Raw genomic sequence first — 20,389 nt, 5'->3', positions numbered from 1 at the left:
AATGATCATTGTTTGCTTGGTGCTCTTCATGTCTTTAATTGCTCTGCGCTCTTTTCTCATTACCTGAAACAGTTTATCAGAAAGCTTATACTCCCAGCATGGTGTTGGGCACCCTTGGCAGGAACATGATGCCGTACCCCACAGGGGCAAAAGAAATAAAACATTTATGAAGGGCAAAGGCTCATCCAGAGTGTTCATCCTACCTGGGCTCCAGGAGTCCTGCTTATAATTTTATTACTTTAACCCCAGACACACCTGCATGGGAACACCTTGGACTAGTCACCAGCTATGGCAACACAGGCACTGTGCATTTCATTTTACAAACAAAGCCATTTTCTAGGGAGAGAGCTTGGCCAGGAGACAGGAGAAGTGATTTGGGACAGGAAATATGGCTCATAAAGCCACGTTTGGCAGGTGATCAAAGCTTTAAATAGCTGCTGCTTCTTGATATCCAGAACTTTTATTAAACTCTGTACTTAAGTGGATTTTGTAATGTGGAAGTTGTAGGTGGCAGGAAGCCCTCTGCTCAGGTCAGCTTTACATTGCCCCTGTAGAGCCCTTTTACCATCACCTTCTTCTCTCTTTCTTCCTTCTATTCTCTTTCTCTTCACCACATCCCATTCCTCACCTCTGAGGAGCCACTAAAAATCCTGCAGAGCACATGCACTTCATTGCACCTGGGATTTTTGTGACCGCAGCTGCAAGAATTGCATTTAACAACAAAAACACTCAGAACTGTTTCTCAACTGACAATACCAGGGCCACCATTGTGTTTTGTTTTCTTTTACCTTTCCTCCTGGCCTGATCAAATTACTCCACCTGATTCTTAATCTGAACGACCCACTGCAAATCCCTCCTATTCCCAGAAAACAAGCAGCAATGGGAACAAATTTGATGGAGCCCTTATCGACATTTCTAAACACTCCTGTAATTCCACACTTAATCCAGTCAAATAAAGCAGGTCACCTGCTATGATTTCTTGCTTGCTTTCTATTAATAGACTTTTCCTTTTGTCCATAATTAAGGACAGAGGTGACTAAGCAGGCACCAGGAAAATAAAAATAATTGTCTCCCACCCTTTTCTTTTGTTGTTCATCACCAACCAAGCTTTACCCTAAGTCCAGTTGTGTTTTCCTACACTTTCTTCTCCTTCCCTGTTATTGGACATGCCACCCACAGGTCCCAGCAACGTCGTCATGACCTTCTGCAAACATCCTGATGGGGATCAGTGCTGGAGGGGAGCGATGGGGATGTCCCCAGGGACATAGCAACAGGGTGTTGTGAAGATGGGGGAGGTCTCCGGGGGTGAGGACAAGATCTTGAGACAATGGGAAAAGGAGAAAAGGTGCTGCTGTTGGGTGAGATGTTGGATGGGTGATTGGCTGTGGTGTTATTGTGGGGATGCAGGAAATGGGGAGGGGGCAGGATGCAAGGTCCAGTCCATGGCATGGACAAGCATGGCAAGTGTTGGTACAGACAAGAGGGGTTGGGTCTGTAGGAGTGACATGACTCTGCCCAAACCTGATGGAGAAGCTGCATTAGAAGGTGTGTATTGTCCATGGAGGCCTTAGTCTTCCCCTTCGGGGACCTGGCATGGTGATGCCTCTGATGCCAGAGACACACCTACTTTGGAGGTGGGATGGCCCCTCAACTTCCTGACTGGTGATGCCATCCTGAAACAGAGAAAAGGAAGAAAAGGGGTAGTCAGGAAAAAATCCCAGGGAGGAATGGAGAGGAGGATGTTGGAGCTGTCTGAGGGCTGATGGGGTGGTCAGGAGCATGCAAGACCCAAATGCAAAGAAAGACCACAGTGCTGGAGAATAAGGGTCAGAGGAGAGTGTGGGTTATATATAATTGGCTTCCTTTGAGTTCAGTTTTATCTCACAGGCTGGAACATGTCCTTGATCCCTCAGGGACCTATATAACCCTGGAGAGGTCAGTGCCTGGGCTTGTGTTACATATAACATTAAGAATAATAATTCATAGGCATCCTTGCAGCCGGGGCCATTCAGAGGGCTCAGTGTGATGAGAGGTCTCATCTTGAGAGGCCAGAGCTGTCTCTGAGTGAAATGCCATAAGACGAGAAGCTTTTATGCTATTTCAGCCTCGCACAGAGCTATCTGGAGGATTAAAACTCCTTTGATGCAACACAAGGCAGGAGAAAACTTAAAAAAAAAGAGGCGTGCCCCAATCAGCCAGTCAAGCCAAACTACATTTGGGTTTGGACTCTGCAGCTTGGGACTGGGTCAGTTGGAGGCACAAATGCTAGGACTGGGGGACATCCACACTGTCACCCCAAAATAAAGATCATTTAAAGCTAAAACAACACAGCACGTTTCCTTCCATCATGTCCACACCCTGTTTCTGCTACTGGTTTTGATTTGAGAAATAAGCCCAAGGAGAAGAGATAAATTTGTTGCCTCTCTTACAGAAATTTCAAATTTCAGCCTTTTTGGGACTTCTATGGAAATTCCAAATTGGCAAATACAGTCAAAAATAAAAGTGTAGTGATTCAGTATTGTCCTCCTGCCTGTCTCTTCCTCCAACCACTTCCCTCATGATCTTTCCAGTATTTCTGTTGCAAGAGGCTCTAATCTGGATTTGCCTTACTTAGTGGGTTCAGATCATGAGGCTCAGAAGAAAACGTCCAACGACTGAAGAATACAAAATACAGACTAATTCCTCAAGAAGAGTAAAGCCAAGCAAAATGCTTTTTTTGCCCTTCTGTAGCTCTAGTCCCGCAAAATTGTTTTACTGCCCTGGGAATGGGGTTAAAAGGTTGCTTGCTGTTGTGGCAAACAACTAGAAAAATGTGTTGTTTTCTGCTCGGGGAAAGATTTTCTGCTTTTAATTCGACAAAGACCCAAAATGTGGTATGTTAAACATCCCTCCCTCATGCCACAGAGCCTCTGCCTTTTCAAGAAAGGAAATAAAAATGCAAATGCATCTGAAACCCATCACTTTGCTTTCAAAACCATTTAAAGCATTTAAAAATCAACAAAACCCAGAAGTCTCCGCAGGAATGTGGACACTTTTTTGGGGGTAATCTTTTAGTTCTGTATGATTTGAAGCCAACGAGCTGCTTTTCTGCATCTGCCATCACCTGCGACCACCTTTTGACACAGCCTTTGTGGGAAGAACCATCTGATAGAGGATTTTGGCAGACTGCCTTGTTCAGGATATAAAAAACCACCAGCGGAGAAATAACCTGCAGTGATCAATGTGCTGCATGAGGCAGGTGGAAATATGTTGGATTTAAAGAAATACTGGATATGGTTGGTCAATTTTTTAAGCTTGTTCCTAGTGTTACTCCTGCCCATGTCCCATCCCCAGCCCACTCAGAGATGTTGAGCCACCACATCCCAGGGGCACGGGGGTCTCACGTGCTTCGGACAGCATGAGACCTTCAAAATGCAGCCTGCATTCATCAGGAGGGGAAACATCTGTAAAACCAGGTAGTCATGAGTCAACGATTTGGATGTAGGCATACAAAATAATGCCTGTGAGCTGAACAGATTCATGTTTTATTAGATCATGAGGCCAACAAAAAGCAGCTCAAACATGTTTTCAATGAGCAGCTCAAGACACGCTGAAAATTACATACAGAAAGCACTATGGAAATGATTTGAAATCACTTGGATTTGTGAAATGCTTGCAGAAAATGCACGCACAGAAAATCATGCATGCACAGAAGAAAAACACGCACAGAGAAAAATGCACCACCATCTGCAAGCACAGAACTTGGTTGCTTATTGCAAACAAACGATTCATGGCCAAGGGTACATGTGGATGCTGGAGGAATTCCCCTCCACATCACAGAGTACTTTGAACTGGGAGAACAACCCTGCATTGCCAAGAGCACATAAACAATGCTATAGGATTCTTCCACTGAGGAAATACTGTAAGGTCAGGATTTTCAGAAGTGTTTACAAAGTGCTTAGCTTCTACCTGCTGAAACAGAGATCCTTTAAGCTGCTGCACGGATCTCCTAGCAGGGCTAAGCACCTCATTTTACTCATGAGCAACCCAAAATCTTGACTTGAGAGACTCAGTATCACTATGCGCTCAGTTGCTGGAGTCACAGTGTGTCCCTCAGATGAGGGAATGAGCTGGGTTACAGATTTTTCCACGCTGTATTTTATATCAGTCCCATGACATTACCTACAAATCCCACTGCGTGTCTTGCTTCCAAGAACTGCCAAGCACTTAACAAGTAAATACGCTCCATAATCCCCAGAGAGGTGGAGCGGGAGCTCCTTTAACCCCTTGGTTGATGCTGGGCCGCTGTCAGCCTGACACTGTGAGTATCCCAGGGCCAGCGAGGGAGAATAAACATGACCCTGTGGCCCAAACCCTCATCGCATCTAGACCCAACTGATCTGCTCCAGGTTGCAGGAAGTCTGTAGCAAAGCTGAGACCTGAATCCCCCATCCCATGTCCTGGGGTCTTAACCATGGCACTGCCTGTCCTCTTATAGTTAAGCCCTGAAGACAAGATTGGGGGCAGATATCTGACTCATGTCAACCACCAAATGCCTCCTTTTAAATGTCTTCTGCTCGATGCTGCTCCTGCCCAACTGTTACTTTAAGGTCTTATCCTGGCAGCAGCCAGACAGCCTGGCTCCCATCATTGCCAAAGGATTTGCAGGATACCCAAATTGCAAAGCCCTGACAAACAAACCAGAGGGATGGGATGAACACTTTGCCATGTCCTCTGGGTCTCTGGATCTCACCTTCTTACAGGAAGAAGCCTGGAAAGAGAGAGAGAGGTTTTCTCTTTCAAGCACTCCAGAAAGTGATGATGTGTCCCAGCACCAGTTGCACCAGCACCACCGTCTCCTACCAGCTATTCATTACCCGTGGCCAATGCCAGGAACATCCTGGGTGTTTGTACAAGTGACGAGTAACCCCTAATGATAGCAGAAGCTGAACAAATCAAAGGAACCATCCCAGGATGGTACTCGTCTTTAGGATTGAAGTGCACAACACACTTTTTTGTTCTATCTTCAAATTGTCATCGTATCGGCAAGAAGAGGTCTCTGTAAGAACACAGACAAACATGGTTTATTTTATACATGAACCCAGAAAATGTCTTGGGTCTTCTTATGTCATTATGAGACACCCTGTGGCTTTACAGGTAACACATTGCTGTTAAAGACTGGATGGAAATTTAAACCGTATCTTGAAATTGAGTTTTGTAAAATTATTCTGAGAGAAGATTCTTTACCAAATAAACCTGTGGAGCAAGGTATCCTAGAGGCATTTATGTAGGTCCTACTAAAAAGGCAAGTTCCTGGGTGTAAAGTTGGTTAGAGCAGGATCAGCAAATCCCCTTCTCCCATGGGAGCAGCACTGTCATCCTCTGAGGACATCTTTGCTCCTCACATGGGGACAGACATTCTGGCCAAACTGCATTTGACTGATCCAAGGACATGCCCACAGCGGCAGGGTTGGAGGCAGGGAATCTGCAGGGTGCTTCATCCCAGCCTGGTGTGTAACAAGTGCAATCTGATGTTCTCCCTAGGTGACTTTGGTGCTTCAGGGCTTGGTGTCCTCTCTTGGCTCTTTTTTCTGCCTCATTCTATCACTGATGTTGGTTTGCTCCTGCTTTAGATTCCCATTTCCAGTCTCAGCTTGAGTGCTGCTTCACGTCTTGGCTACAGGGCTCTAACCATTGCTCCAGATGGCCATCCAGCCCCAAGACATCACTTCTCCAGAGCAAAATTACCATCTTCCATAAAAGCACAATAGAGTGGTGTCTGCACCCAGGGCTTGTTTAGTTGGGTTAACTCACCACCTCTCATCCACAGACAGATGCAGAGGATGCTTCTGGCATTGGCCTTGGGGCAATCAGCCACTGCACTACAAATCCTCCAAGGACAGAGATCATCCTACTAGAAAACTGAGGGGCTGCACATTATATATTATTAACTAAATGTGTCAGTTACTCCAAGGTAGCCAGGCTGGAGGTTAATTTATGGTAATTTGCTAAATAATGAGGCTCCTCTACTTGTAGTAGGTTGTCCCCTGAGGTGGAAAACACTTACAGGTGGAGCAGCCTGTGCTTCAGTTGTTCTCCACTTTCCCAGCCTCGGAGGAGACCTCGGGAGAACACAATGGAAATCAGAGCAACCTCAGGGCTGTCCTAAGTGAGGATGGGGATTGATTTGGCTGACAAACACATATGAAGGAAAGAAGCAGAAAAGTACCTTGTGTGCCCTGGTGATTCTTTCCTGATTGCTTCCTGAATCTACCATCTGCATTTTTATGTTGCAGGTTTGTTCAGTGATCTGCCACACTAGAAATTTCTTGGCCAAAAATGAACCAGTGTTTTAGGGATGCCCAAGAACAGACCAGCAGGTTTGGGGTATAAACGGGAAGAGGTGAAATACTCCTTTCACAGGCCAATTTCCAACAGCTCTTTTATGTTAGAAGCACTTTGAGACTCACAGCAGTCCTGATCCCATGTTGTCCAACTCCAGAAGTTGAGATGATAATCAAGATATACATACATGCACACACAAATATATATATGTTTGTACACATAAGCACCCATACTAGTAGAGAAGATCATGGAGGTTTTGCTGGATCAAACAGAACAAATTTACATGGTGTAGGCTGCAGAAGTGTGGATTGAGAAGACATGATACCTGAAGACACAAAGACAGAGAAGGGAATAATCTTGTCTTCATGCCTGTACTGGATGGGAAAAAAAAGCAATGGGTCAAATTACAGCCAGGTTAGGAATTGTTTGGCTGGAAAGGTTGTGTCATCTTCACCATAGAGAGTCTTTAAGAGCATGTTAACACCGTGTCTGCCTGGTGACATATGACATGGATGGACTTGATCCTCCCTTGAGATAAAAGGCATGGCCCCGCTGACCTCTTAATATCCCTTCCCAGCCCTATTTCTCTACAATTGCAGTGATGGGAACGGTAATATCATCTGCATTCTCACCTCCACTGCTCTAAGAGGATTTCCCCCAGGATGTGCCTTAGCTAATAGGCTTCGGCAGATCTTTCATGAGGCCAGCTTTAGTGTGACCTGCTAGCAAGTACTCAATACTTCTTCCTTCTTACTGACACCAGTGTCCAATGTTTTTGCCTGTTCCTGAATTTCATTGCTTCTACTGCTCTGAGCAGGTCAATACAAAAGAAAGTGAGGTGGTAGGAGGTCTCCTTACCAAAATAAAGATTTCAGTGAGGATTACAAGGTTATTTCTGGACTGAGGTCCAGAATCCAGGCCCTCAGTGTAGGAGGTGACGGCAGCTGGCTTTGAGGACTTGTCTTCATTTCTTCAGCTCTTGGCCCTAGGATTTGGTTCTGTCTTATATCCTGGGCTCCAGCTCTCTGAAGACTACAGAGAAAGTGTCTGGGGACCCAATCTCTTTTTAGGCCACATTGACTCAAATGCTTTTTCTCCAGCACACGCAGAGCATTTCCAGCTTCAACTCTGTCCTCACAAATCTCCCAGCCACAGGTTAAGAAGATAAAATAGTTTTATTGGTCCAGAGCAAAGGTCCAGCTACTTCAGTTGCATTTCTGTTGGTGATTGTCATGGTTTAACCCCAGCCGGTAACTAAGCCCCACACAGCCACTCACTCAGTCCCTCCTGGTGGGATGGGGGAGTGAATTGAAAGGGTAAAAGTGAGAAAACTCATGGGTTGAGATAAAGACAGTTTAATAAATAAAACAAAAGCCATGCATGCAAGCAAAGCAAAACAAGGAATTCATTCACCACTTCCCATCGGCAGGCAGGTGCTCAGCCATCTCCAGGAAAGCAGGGCTCCATCATGCGTAACGGTGACTTGGGAAGACAAACGCCATCACTCTGAATGTCCCCCCTTCCTTCTTGCCCCAGCTTTATATGCTGAGCATGACTCCATCTGGCCTTGGGTCAGTTGGGGTCAGCTGTCCTGGCTGTGTCCCCTCCCAACTCCTTGTGCACCCCCAGCCTGCTCGCTGGTGGGGTGAGGTGTGGAGCAGAAAAGGCCTTGACTCTGTGTGAGCACTGCTCAGCAGTAACAAAAACATCCCTGTGTTATCTACACTGTTTTCAGCACAAATCCAAAACACAGACCCATACTAGCTAGTATGAAGAAAATTAACTCTATCCCAGCCAAAACCAGCACAATGCCCAACATCAGATGCCTGGGAAGAACAAGATAAGCACAATGTAAAGGTCCTCCATAACACTTCCGCAGTTCTCAGCAGTTCGCAGTTTGAGTCTTCCTGACCAGGAGATCAATTTGTATTTAACAATAAATCCCATGAATGTTTTTGCCCTGTTCCCTTAGAAGATCTTTTTCAAACTTTGATATTCACAGCTGATATTATTTCCAAAATTAGAAACTTTCACATGTCTGGACTTTAAATTTGTTTCACTACATGGGAAAGAGATCTTGGAGTCCTTGTGGGTTCTCTGAAAAGGTTGGTTCTTTGCTTAGCACTGGCTAAAAAAAAATAATAGGATTATATGAATTATTAGAAAAGGAATAAAGGATGAAGAAGAAAGCATCTCTCTACCACTGAATAAACTCATGATGTGAGTTAATATTCGAACAGTGAGTGAAGTTCTGCTCTGAGGAGGACAAAAAAGGATAAACAGAGATAGAAACCTCTTCTGTGCAAGGAGGCACACAGTAGGAGTCCTCAACCTGGGAAAGAGATGATGGAGGGGATGGCAGTCTGTGAAACTCCGGATGGAGAGGAGAAGGTGATGAAGCAATTGTTTCTAAGAGCTCAGGGAATGGAGAACATCCACAGAAATCTTTGGGCAGACAGTTTTGGAACAAACAAAAAGAAGTTTTGCTTTGTTTTCCCTTTTTCCAGAGCACACTGTCAGCAGAAGCTGGGGTGGCCAAAAGCATGCAGTTTCAAAAAGAATCCAAAAAAATTATGGAAGATAAGTCCACTGGACTCCTAAATGCAACACCTGAAATGCCGTGTCCTGCTCTCCTGGGAGAGAAAAATTACATCAATGCCAGTCTTCCCCTGTTTTGTAAGTAACAGCTGTTGACCATAAGTAGAGACAGGACATGGCTGGATGGACCATCAGGCTGACCCAAAATCTACATAAGCACCCGTGTCCTTCAAAACACTGAAACAAACACACCAGCTCCTTCCTCAGATGCCGTCATCACTTGGCTGCTTGGGCTATGCAGGAATATGTGAACAAAGAAACATCCTTACTTTTGTGGGTTTTCTAAAAAGTAATTGTTGTGTTTAGGGTGAGAATAAATTTAGTAAGAGATAAATTCCCTTGTGTTCTAGCCAGTCCTCAGAGATTAGAGGGGCTAGGGGCGGCTGGACTTATCCCTTCACAGGTATGCCAATTGGGGCCGTAACTATAGGTCTGACCCGGACACACAAACAGCCCGTATGCTGTAGGTCCAGTTGCGTTCAGAAGCAGCCATCAGATTCACAAATAGCACGGATTAGTGCCCCTCACTAAAGGTCTGACCCAGCCCAAACAGCCCATACACTGTGAGTCTGGTTGCATTCAAGAGAAGCCGTCAGATTCACGAATAGTACGGTTTATTGTTATGCAACACCTACAGATTCTTTAAGATTGCCTACGATAAATGCACAAACTGCAGGTTGGCTCTAGAGCACTACACTAAAGAAAAGGATTGCAATCACCCACACACAGTTCCTGGGTAAACACTCGGTGTAGCCAAGGGAACCTTACCAAAAGGCATCCCTTCTGGGGGGGAGCGAGAGCACAAACCCATCGATCTGTCCCTCCAATTTGGTGTTGGATTATCATCCCTCCAAGTTAGCTATGAACTTGGGGTACTATTTATCTTAGTAGGTATGGGTGAGTGGGTGGGACTGTAGTGAAGCCATTATCTTTTAAGTAACGACACAATACTTTCCCTGGTGCCAGGGGTGCAGATGGTTTTTTGGGGAAAAAGAGGGAGGACGGGAAGCAAGGTCAACTTGGTACGATGGGTGCAGCTGGGTTGTGTGGGAAAGAAGGGAGGATGAGGCACAGAGTTGGAAGGTTGCTACAAAAAATCATATTTCAAGGGAAACGAGTAGAACAGGAGATAAATCTGTCCTTGAAGTGAAAGAATGGGACCGTGTGGCCTACACCCCGCTTCGCATCCCTCCTTGGCGCCACATCAAACACAAATCACTGGACCTTCGTCCCGTCCTGTGTTTATTCTGGGCACCCTGTGCCAAGGAAAATGTGTGCTTCGCAGATTTCTCACTGTTTTGCTGTTTTGCCTTCCTCACGCTTCCAATACCTAACAGTAACTTAAACTCCTTCCCAAGAGCAGTAGATGAAATCAAATAGAGATGATTTAGCATCAAAACAATCCCTAAGAATTAGGGTGCAGTATGTGCAATCCCCGCACAACTGTATCCATTTAAATTCTCAGTTTCTAGTCATCTGTCCTCTTTCTTATCCATGAAAGAGCAAACAGCTTCTTCATATATACATGACCTCAAATGGGCAGCCTGATATCCTACTCAAATAGTGAGAGGTGGAAGAGAAATAGACAAGTGAAATTTTAAATCCCCATAGCAGAGCAAAGGGGAAAGAAAATATCTGGGAAATACAGGAAAACCACAGGCTTTATGATTTTCCACATCTCACGGGCCTTTACCTTTCACTCAGTTGCCCCTGTGTTTCAACTTATAATATGTATTTGTCCCTGAAGACCGTCCAGAAAGGTTTGGGAATCCCAGAAGGCTCACTGCCTGTGAACTGGACCAAGTGGTTCATCCTATGTCAGGATACTGGTCTAGCGGTCTGCTGAGACCCAATGGGAAGCAGTGGAAAACCCAGGGTCAGGCTGGAGAACATGGCCTTTGAGGGTTACCATGCAGTAGAGCATTTTCTGACTGTGAGGGAGAAGGAAACCATGGCCAGGGTGGAAAGGGAAGGATCTGGTGGTGGAGAAGGAAATTATTTCAGCAGAAAAGTCCTTTCTACCGACCCCAGAAGGGACTAGATGTGGACTAAGATATACAGGTGGCCACACTCTTCCTTGTTTCACTCCCGTGCCAGCTCTCCTGCTGCTCTGGCCGTGCCAAGCCCTAAAGTTTGGCAAGGGAGAACCAGCAGCACGTCCTGGCATCATCAGTGTCACATGCCAGGGCAGCAGTGACCTCTGTGCTGCACACATGCTCTCAGCTAGACGTGAAATCCATCCTGTCTCAGCCCTTGGCCAAAGGATGTGGACATCCCGGACACAAGGAGGTCTGTTACAACGGGATTGCAAGTGTTTCTACAAGGGATCTGACACCAGCTAGACTGGCAGGCTAAGAAGGAACAAGAGGGGAAATAGAGACTGACAGAGACGGCCACCAAAAGAGGACATGAGGCTGCAGGGAATGCTGAGCCCAGGGCTCACATGGAGGGGGCTCTTTATCTGTGTCATTTACATTTTCCAAGGAAGGGAAAAAGTTTTATACTAAATACCTGTCAAATCTGATCATCACCTCTTTACTTCTCATTTTCAATGAGAATTTAGCAATTCTGTTTGCTTGCATTAAAATAATCAGTAATTTCAACTTGCTTGCTTTAAAATCATTGTAATTTCAACTTGTTCAGCCTATTTCTTCCTAGATTGGTAGTCTTCCTTCTCCATCTCTCTTTATATCCATAAATATTCCTAGAAACCCTTCTTACACTCCAGCATCACAGGATGAGATGAAGAGCCATTCAGAGGCTCTCTGGAGAGTAAAGACAACGTAAGGTGACCAGATCAGGTTTTGTCCTTCAGGTTGTAGGTGCCACCAGCAAGTACCCACCCTTATACTGCGTTTCCTGGCCTGGTCCTGCAGCTGTGGGGTGCACAGAGGGCATCTACAGAAAGAGCCCTGCTGCAGTCAGCGTGACTCCCTGGGTGAGTGAAGGGTTGCAGAATTGGGGCTGTCTGGTGCCTACTGCCCACATGCATCTGTGGGGTGACTCCGCTGGGAACCACAGGAGTTGTGAAACAAGGCTGGTACCTTTTCCCTGCAGACTTTGTTATTTCTGGGTTGTTTTATATTTGGCTGTGATGCAACACTCTAAATTTAACACCATAGGGGACTGAGGCACCTCTAGTCCATTGATCCATCACGCGTGATTGCTACATAGAGCCCTGCAATTGAAGGACTGTAAAAAATACTTCAGAAATTATGTGCTTTTCATAGAACATAAATCGCAAGCTACTGCAACACCATGAGAAGGCTCAGGTTATTGCTCAGATTGGCTGAGCCAGGAGGAATCAAAAGGATGTCCACAAACCCTTTCAGCTGTACAACTTGCAGAGCTCAGCGGGAATGGTTTGTTAGTTGACTTCCCGAGGGAATGAGATGGATTTCTATTCCAAGATCCTTCTTCATTCATCAGGGAGAGGCATTTTCAACTGTGCATGGATTCTGGAGATGTGTTTTGAATTCAAAAGCCAATATAAAATATCCGAGTATGCATGGGAGTCAAAGTCCCAGAGATAAACGCATTTTGGTAGCAGAGCAGGGTCTTCTGCTGCCTTAGTAAAAAATGCCTAAGGAGAAATCCCAGTAGCAGGAAGAGCATGAGGAGAAATGTCAGGTAGGACCCAGGTCTTTGCTCTAGTGGTTTTATGCTTATCTCTTTGCAGCTGCATTTCCAGTTTTATAATTGAGAACTTAACTCCTTAATTTTATTCAGTGTTTACTGTTAACTCACATAAAATTGATGGCTGCTGAGCACACTTGCTCTAAAACATCAAACCGAAACACTGCAAACAACCCCTAAAACTTCCCTTCACCTATTTCTATAGCATAGAGAAGAAAAACTTCACCTTTTGATAGACAGAGGCACTTCAAGGCAAGAGCACTTGTGCCTTCTCCCAGACCACCAACAGTGATGGTCTCCTGCATTCACAGGGGAGAGCTCTGGGACAGGGTGAAAGGAGGCAAAACTACATTTGTGAGACCTAATTAGCCAGCACGGGTCTGATTGCAGCTTCTCTCAAAGGTGGATGTTTCTAAATGAGCGTCTGCAGCAGATCTGGGGCCTCTTTTGGATGTCCTGGAAAATTTAAGATTTATATAATCATTAAGATTCATAATAATCATTATTACTGATTTGTGTTGCAGGACCTTCTCACTTATGGTCTGAGGGGTATCACAGTCAGTTTTGAGTCAGTCAGTATCACAATTCTGGCTTGTAGCTGGTGATAGATGATGCAGACAGACTTAACCAAGTGGGAAAACCTGTGAAAATACAGAAAAAATGTAAAAATCTGTGGTAGAAACAGTGAAATTTGCCATAGCAAAGGAGACCAAAGCCCAGATGCTCCCGTGATGATGCTTACACCCAGCCAGACCTCCAACATGCTTGCTGCTGTGTACAAAGGCATCCTTGGAAAGGAAACTTGCTTGGTCTGAGACCCTCATGAGTCCCTTTGGTCGGCTCCCAACCCCTCGTCAGCAGAAACCATTTGTTTCAAGACCTCAAGGGGCAGCTTGGACAGACTAACTTGGGAACCCTGAGCTACGCATAAAACACAGGTAGGTGGGTGACAGCGTGTCCCTAAGCCTGTGGGCAGACCCATACCCCATGCAATGGGGAAAATGGTGCAGCAGATGCCACGTCCTTCTCTTGCACCTTTCCCCATTGCAAAGCAGCTCACACGAGCTCCACTCCTGCAGACTGAGGATGAGCTGGGGCAGCTTGAACCAGAGGAAATTCCAGTTGCAGTGTTTCAGGAATGGGATCCCTGCCGTCTCATGCCCATTCCCTTGCTCTTTTCCCTTGAGAGCCACATGCTTAGGGTCATCCATGTGCAGTCTTCATCTCCTCTCCTCCCGCTGAGACAAACCCCTGGATGTAGATATCTATGTGGTCTTAACACCAAAGCAACGCCCCCAAACGGACATCTCTCAGTTTGCAATCCTAAGGAGCGCTTTCTTACATCTTAGAAAGACCACAAGCATCCTCCCAGTTTCTAAAAAAGCTGATGAGCTTTTCTCCAGCCAAGGGAAGAGACAAGTAGCAGATAACACTGAGCAGAGACCTAGCAGCTGGAGACAGTCTCCAAGGAAACAACCCAAAACCTCTTCTTGCAGAGCAGAGCTACTCAGAATATGTCATAGCTCTGCCTTCAGAAACCAAATACCCGTGCAGCAGTGGTTATCTTGCCTCTCTACCCTGTAGGAAGGTGGTCTCTATTGAAAGGGCTACTGTGGAAGGATGGGGCTCATCTTTCCTTCTTCTCTTCTCCCCCAGTAGAAGTCACCCTCTGTGTGGGGATGAAACCCTGAGGGACAATTGCAGGAGTCCAGGGCAAAGGGAGGATTTCCTCAGCCTCTGCTTTTCTCTGCATAAGGGTGCTGCTGCTGGATGGTCCCCAAAGGGCTCAGGAAGGTTTGCTACAATTGGTAAAATCCTTTGAGGCTGGAAAGCACCAGAAATGGGCAAATCCCATGGGGAAACTCTTGGTTATGTCCATCCAAACTGAGGGTGCTTTATAAGATCCATTTCTCCTTTTTTCATCCATTTCTTCCTTACTGTCTTGAGACTGACAGATCCTGCATGGGCTTTGGGGCCGGAGCTGTCATGGGTGGTGGAGAGCCCTCAAGAGGTTGACCCATCTGGAAGGTCAGGGGGGAATGGACAGTCCTGGCTTCCTCATTTGTCCTGGATGAGCCCAGGGGATGGAGGGTGTAAGAGACTTTTGTTGGGGATCCGCCTGGCATGAGAGCTGGGATGGAGTCAGGGAGACGAGGAGGAGCACTTGCCTTGGTTTCATCAGAAATGCGTGGTCTGGGTTTGGATGGTCACCCTTCCCAGCTTCATGCCTCAGTTTCCCCACCTGTGGTTGGAGGCCGGTGCTGTCCCAGGGTTGTCTGGTTGCAAACACAGAGGTTTGAGGAGTTCACAGGGACGCCTTCGGGAAAACGCAGTCTTCATCACAGGGGAGAGCTGAAAATGTTCATTTGTTGAGCAGTATAACATGAGATTAATGTGATGTTTCTTAAAAGAACATGGAAGTCTCCCACCTTTCAGTAAGGAGAAGCTATTTTTTCCCTATTATATTTAACCAATTTCCCATGTGTCATTCCCCCACACCCCTTTTAATGAAGGAAGCAAACATAATTGAGAAAAACACTAAAACCACCTTTTCTTTTTTAAAAAAGCTTGTAATTGGATTACAAGTGGAGCTGGTTAACTGTCTATTACTAATTCTCCAGTGTTCATACAGCACAGGGACCAAAGTTCTTTACCCGTACAGTTAATTTTTAGGTGCTCTAATTTTAGACTGTAGCTAGGCAGCTATACCCTGACTTGCTGCCAACAGCCAAAATCTGGCTTTGCTCAGTGACTTGCATAAATCTTCCTATCTGTCTGGTGGGGAAAAGTGAGGGTGGGGCTTTTTTTTTTTTTTTAAATTTATTTATATGTTTTATTTTGGTTTTAATGCCCTCCAGCACAAAGCTCACTGTGAAGTCTCTCTTGCAGTTTTGGCCTGAACTTTGCTTCCACTTGTGAAAAAAGAGGTGTAAGTGCAGCTTAAAAGGAGAAGAAATGGCTACATTTCAAAACCTCTGTAATGTTAAATAACTTTTAACTCCATGAACAAAAAAGCAAGTGCTATGAAAATAGCTGATTCCAGCTTTGGGCTCCGAAGGGGTTGTACCATTAACCAATGAATTGCAGAGGACATACTCTTTGTCCCAATACTACCAAAAATAGTGGCTGTGTCTACCACGAACATGAGATGGGGGTTTGCAGCGTTGGTGTTCCTACCTCAGACTGCACCTAATAAATGGTGAACCATTGAAAAAGATAGAGGATCAGTGTCCTACAGATGGACAGAAGAACGGTGGGATGCCCATTAGAGTTTGACATTATGCTCTTCCCTTCCCTGTGCCGCTGTGCTGCTCTTCAGTCAAGCTTGATTTTAACGCAGTCTGGATGAATGCAAGCTTTGCCATGCTGGCTGAATGCTTGTTCTTTCTTTGTTTCTTTCCTGGGGATGTCCAGATGAAAAGGTCCCAAGGCATGCCCAAAATGCCCATACTATGTGCAGAAATTCCTCTGGAGGAAAGGCTTTGCAAGGGTCTGGCTTGCAAACATCCCCTTCCTAAGCAAATTCTTTGAAAGACAAACCTGATAAATACCTGTGAGATAACAGCTGGGCGTGACACTGAGGTCTGGGGAGGGGAGGGTGTAAAGCAGGACTTGGCTGAAAATCAGGCTGTGGAGTGGGGGCTTGGACAAGTCTTCGGCCACATGAGGTGGATCGAGCTCCAGGTGCAAAGACCATGGTGGTGATCAGACATCTGCAGGTATCTCAATACGGGCTCTGCTGAGCTCTCCAGGGAAGGGAGGTCTTGCTACTGCTCACTCAGCTCTTTCTGGCTCTGGACATGGCGGTGGATGTCTTTGCACCCTGGTAAAATACGAGCCGGCATCACTGGACCGTGCAGATGGCCTTGCCCAGAGTGACTTTATGTGTCTGAAACACATTGTCCTGTTATGCTCCAGTTAGGAAGCGTATGATCCGTGGTTGTCATCTGTGCAGTGAGGGATGGGCCATGAAGGGTTTGTTGATGGGTTCAGAGATACCCCAGTTGACACTTACTCTGCATGTCTGAAAGGTGGCTGGTTGCTGCCCTTACGGAAGACACCTCACTGGGGATGGAGCATTGGAAAAAGGAGCAGTCTGGGCCCCTAAAATCAGAATACCTAACTCAACAGCATGGACAGAAAATAGAGTCCAGGCACTGCTGTGCACCTGGGGTGACAAAAACATTTCCCCCCCTCCCCCTAATTAACAAACAGGACCTGCAGGATCCCACCAGAAGCCACCAGGAAGGTGAGACCAAGGGAGCTTTGAAGCTGATGGATTTAAGACTAAGGAAATGGGTGAAGGGCCAAGCCTGAAATTCCTACAACCACCTAAATCTGCAATGCTTCTCCAGAAGCATACAGCAGCTTAGTGTCCCAGCAAGCTTGAGCCTCAGTTTCCCTCTCCATACCCAGGGCTTACGCGGCCTTTGGGTTTATTTGAAGCTCTGTAGAGAAGCAGGTGATTGTGTGGGGATGTGGGAACACACTTCTCCTCCCTTAGCTCAAAATTCAGGTCCATCACCCGAGCCAACGGCACACTTCCATAAACATTCCCTGGACTGTGAACTGTTCCCACTGAGGTAGGAAAAAGGATAGAGGGACAGATGAACCCTCCCATGACTTTCTGTTACCTCTGTACAAAATGTTAAAAATACCCTCGGGGAGGTGATAGATGGACTTTCATCAAGGCAAGCACAGATGACCAAGCAGCGTTTTGCCAGAATCGCCTCCCAAGTGGCACCTTGAGGCTCAGGTTACATTTTGGGCTCATGTGAGCAGTTCCTGGGCTCCCATGGATGAATTAACTGCAAAAGAAGAGGACACAAGGCCTTGGAGGGAGATTGGAGAGCCCCAGAAGTGAGCACTGTAGGTGATACGCAACGCAAAGTAAGCACGGCCAAAGTCACATTTACAGCAGGTAGAAAAATAACTGTTACAGCAGCGAGAACGGGTCTTGCCGCTGTTTTGCCTGCTTGGCAATTTGACAAAGCAAATCTTGCTGGCTGACTGACTCAGGTTCAAACTCCTCGTTAAATCCCAGCTCTTATCATCTGGTTTGTCATTTACATCACTGATGATAAGACTTCCATCGCTCCCTGCGAGGGGATGATTATGGCTCAGAGGAAGATGCAGGGGTGAAAGCAGAAGTGATCTGGAGGTCCCCGTGGTCTGGTGGGAGCTTCTCGGTGGGTCACAATTTGGCAGCATGAATTTTGTGTGCTTGCAAAGTCCTCCTGCCCAACGCAAAGCTTTCCCTTTCCCTGAGGATACTCCTCACACACCACGAGTGGTCTGCAATGAGAGCACATCTTATTTCTAACCTGAATTCATCGCACTGCAGACATCAGAAGAAATACACTGGACTTGATCTCAGTACCTGAGCTATGGTTTCTACCACAGAGACGGATCCATCATGTTTGTAGTGGGCTCAGGAGGAGAAATGGAGGAGAAAAGGCCCTTTTCAGATGCTGTGGTTGCAGTCTGTGCAGAGACAGACAACTCTGGCAGCTGTAAACCCTCTGTGTTAAAGGCTTGTATCAGCCCTGGAAACAAAAATCTACTAAAAATAATACTGCTGGGAAAGAGAAAACTTAAAAATCTATAAACAGAGGGTTAACCACAGGCAGGGAAATGACTCTACGTTTTTAAGCCAGAGAAGGAGAATTACAAAGACAGATAAGCCCAACTTGAGTGCATGTGCCCTGACATGCCAAATACAAGCAGTTTCATACACACATCCAAATACCTGGCCCCTGGGTGAAGACACTGAACACTGATGCTTTGAAAATAGAGCATTTTCTACTGCTAAATAACCGCATAGAAACAAAGTTACAGAGCTGTACACCGGCTGACTCGAAGTACTGCAAACCCACCCCACGCCTTGCAAACCGTTCTCAAGTCCCTGAATAGAAGTGGGAAGAGAAAAATAAATGTGTCCTCGAGAGCTTTATTTGGTAGGCATCGCCCAAAAAATCCAGTATGTGCATTAAAAAGAAAAAAAGTGACTCCGTAAGGGTGCGTTGCTGCTTTGTTGTGAGATTCAGTTGCTGCTAAAAAAACAGAAATAAAGGAGCCTAAAACTATTGTTGGCTGCAGAGAGCTGGAAGACTGGCTCCTGCCCATGTTACTCTGTCCACAACCCTTGTTTTTCAGGCTCAGGTGAAGTAATAGTAGGATATTTGAAAGGATGTTATTGTTCAAGAATAATTGTGCCAGACATGCGGGTTAATAATAGACAGGGTCATATATCTCCTGTGTCAACTTAGGCAGCAAGCAAAACAAACCACACGCATTTCCAAAAACATCTATCGAACTAGCACCATGGTGTGTGTCGTCTTGGTGGGGAAAAAATATCCTCATGGGGAACAGAGCCAAGATACTTCTAATCTATTATTTGGGACTGCTTTCTGATTTTCAGTGAGCTGAACGGGAGAGGGAAAAAAAGGTCGCAGGACAAGTTAGTGGTAAAACAAGCGAGACGGGAGCTGGGTGGCAGCCAGCTCCCCACTGCTGCTCAGGTCGCGTGAAGGCAGAGCTGTCCCAGGGCTCAGCTGTGTCGTCACGGATCTGGGTTCAACTTTTCCTTCCTCCCAAGAAAGGTGGTGTCACAATTTGCACCTGCAAGTCACGAGTTCAAGCTGCTGCTCTGCTTGGGGCTACACCGGTTGTGTCTTTACTCCTGCAAGTTGTAATACTATAAGCACTGAGGGGTTTTTTCATTGTTAATTTTTTAAAATTGATTTTCTTAATGCATCCTTCCGGGCTAGAACTTCACTGCAGCATACGGAGCATGGGAAGATGATCAGGATTCAGGGAATTTGCACCCAAAATGTATGAAAAGCTGGGTATAGATCAATAGAAAGATGATGGATCTGGAGAGATGATGGTCCCAGCACACTAACATTTTTCTAGCTACCTATCTCATGCTGTCACAAGCTGGCAGTAAAATCTTTTGCAGTTTTTTATTCTGGTTACAATAAGAAAAGCTACCTCAGTCCTTACTTCGCTTGCACATAACTTTACTTAAGTCAACAGGGGACACCAACAGGCAGGAGACCATTCCCCTTTCACTCAGCAGTACTGTAATGGTGATTTATTTGTGTTCTGGGCTCCCCTTTGGAGGTCTTATCCAAGAGCTGTTGGGCAAGACCCTTTCTTCAGACAGGCTCTTGCAATTTTCCATTTTTATACGGATTTCAACAGGCCGCTACAACTGTTGGAAGACGGCCCTTTGGCCAAGTGGGGAGCAAACAAGTCCTGGTGCCAATATGACTCAAAAAGATGGGCATGGGAATGCCTTGGGGGACTGAGAAGAAAAATAAATCAATCTTTCACCTCTGAATCTCGGATTGAAGCTCTCCACAGCTGAAAATATGACTTTTTTTTCTTCTTTTTTTTTTTTTTTGCGAAACACACTGGTAGACTGGTAGACACATCTCTCTGGGCCAAAAAGTAGATGTTGCAGCAGCATCCCCAGGAGCAACAGGAAAAATTCTGCTGGCTCAGCAAGGCATGATCCTGCACCCCCTAAAATCCAGGGAAAAGTTGAAGGGTTTTTGGGGGTGTTTCGGTGGTGATTGTTACCTGTCTTCTGCATATGGGGAGCTCTACATGCTTGTTGCTTTCAGTGGGCTTTTTCTTGAGAGATGTCAAAGTGTTTCTCAAATGCAGATTCTTTTTATTTTCTCCAAATTATAGAAGATGAAACTGATCCTTTGCCCAGGGGTGTAGCAAAATCCCCCCTTTAACAACTGGGCCAGACACGACCCTGTTATAAAGAATCTGTTTAATGTCACGGGAGCTGGGACAGTCCCCGTCTGTAAAAATA

This window comes from Strix uralensis, chromosome 2 (assembly GCF_047716275.1).
Source record: "Strix uralensis isolate ZFMK-TIS-50842 chromosome 2, bStrUra1, whole genome shotgun sequence".
Classification (NCBI taxonomy): domain Eukaryota; kingdom Metazoa; phylum Chordata; class Aves; order Strigiformes; family Strigidae; genus Strix; species Strix uralensis.
This window is presented reverse-complemented; position numbering follows the sequence as displayed.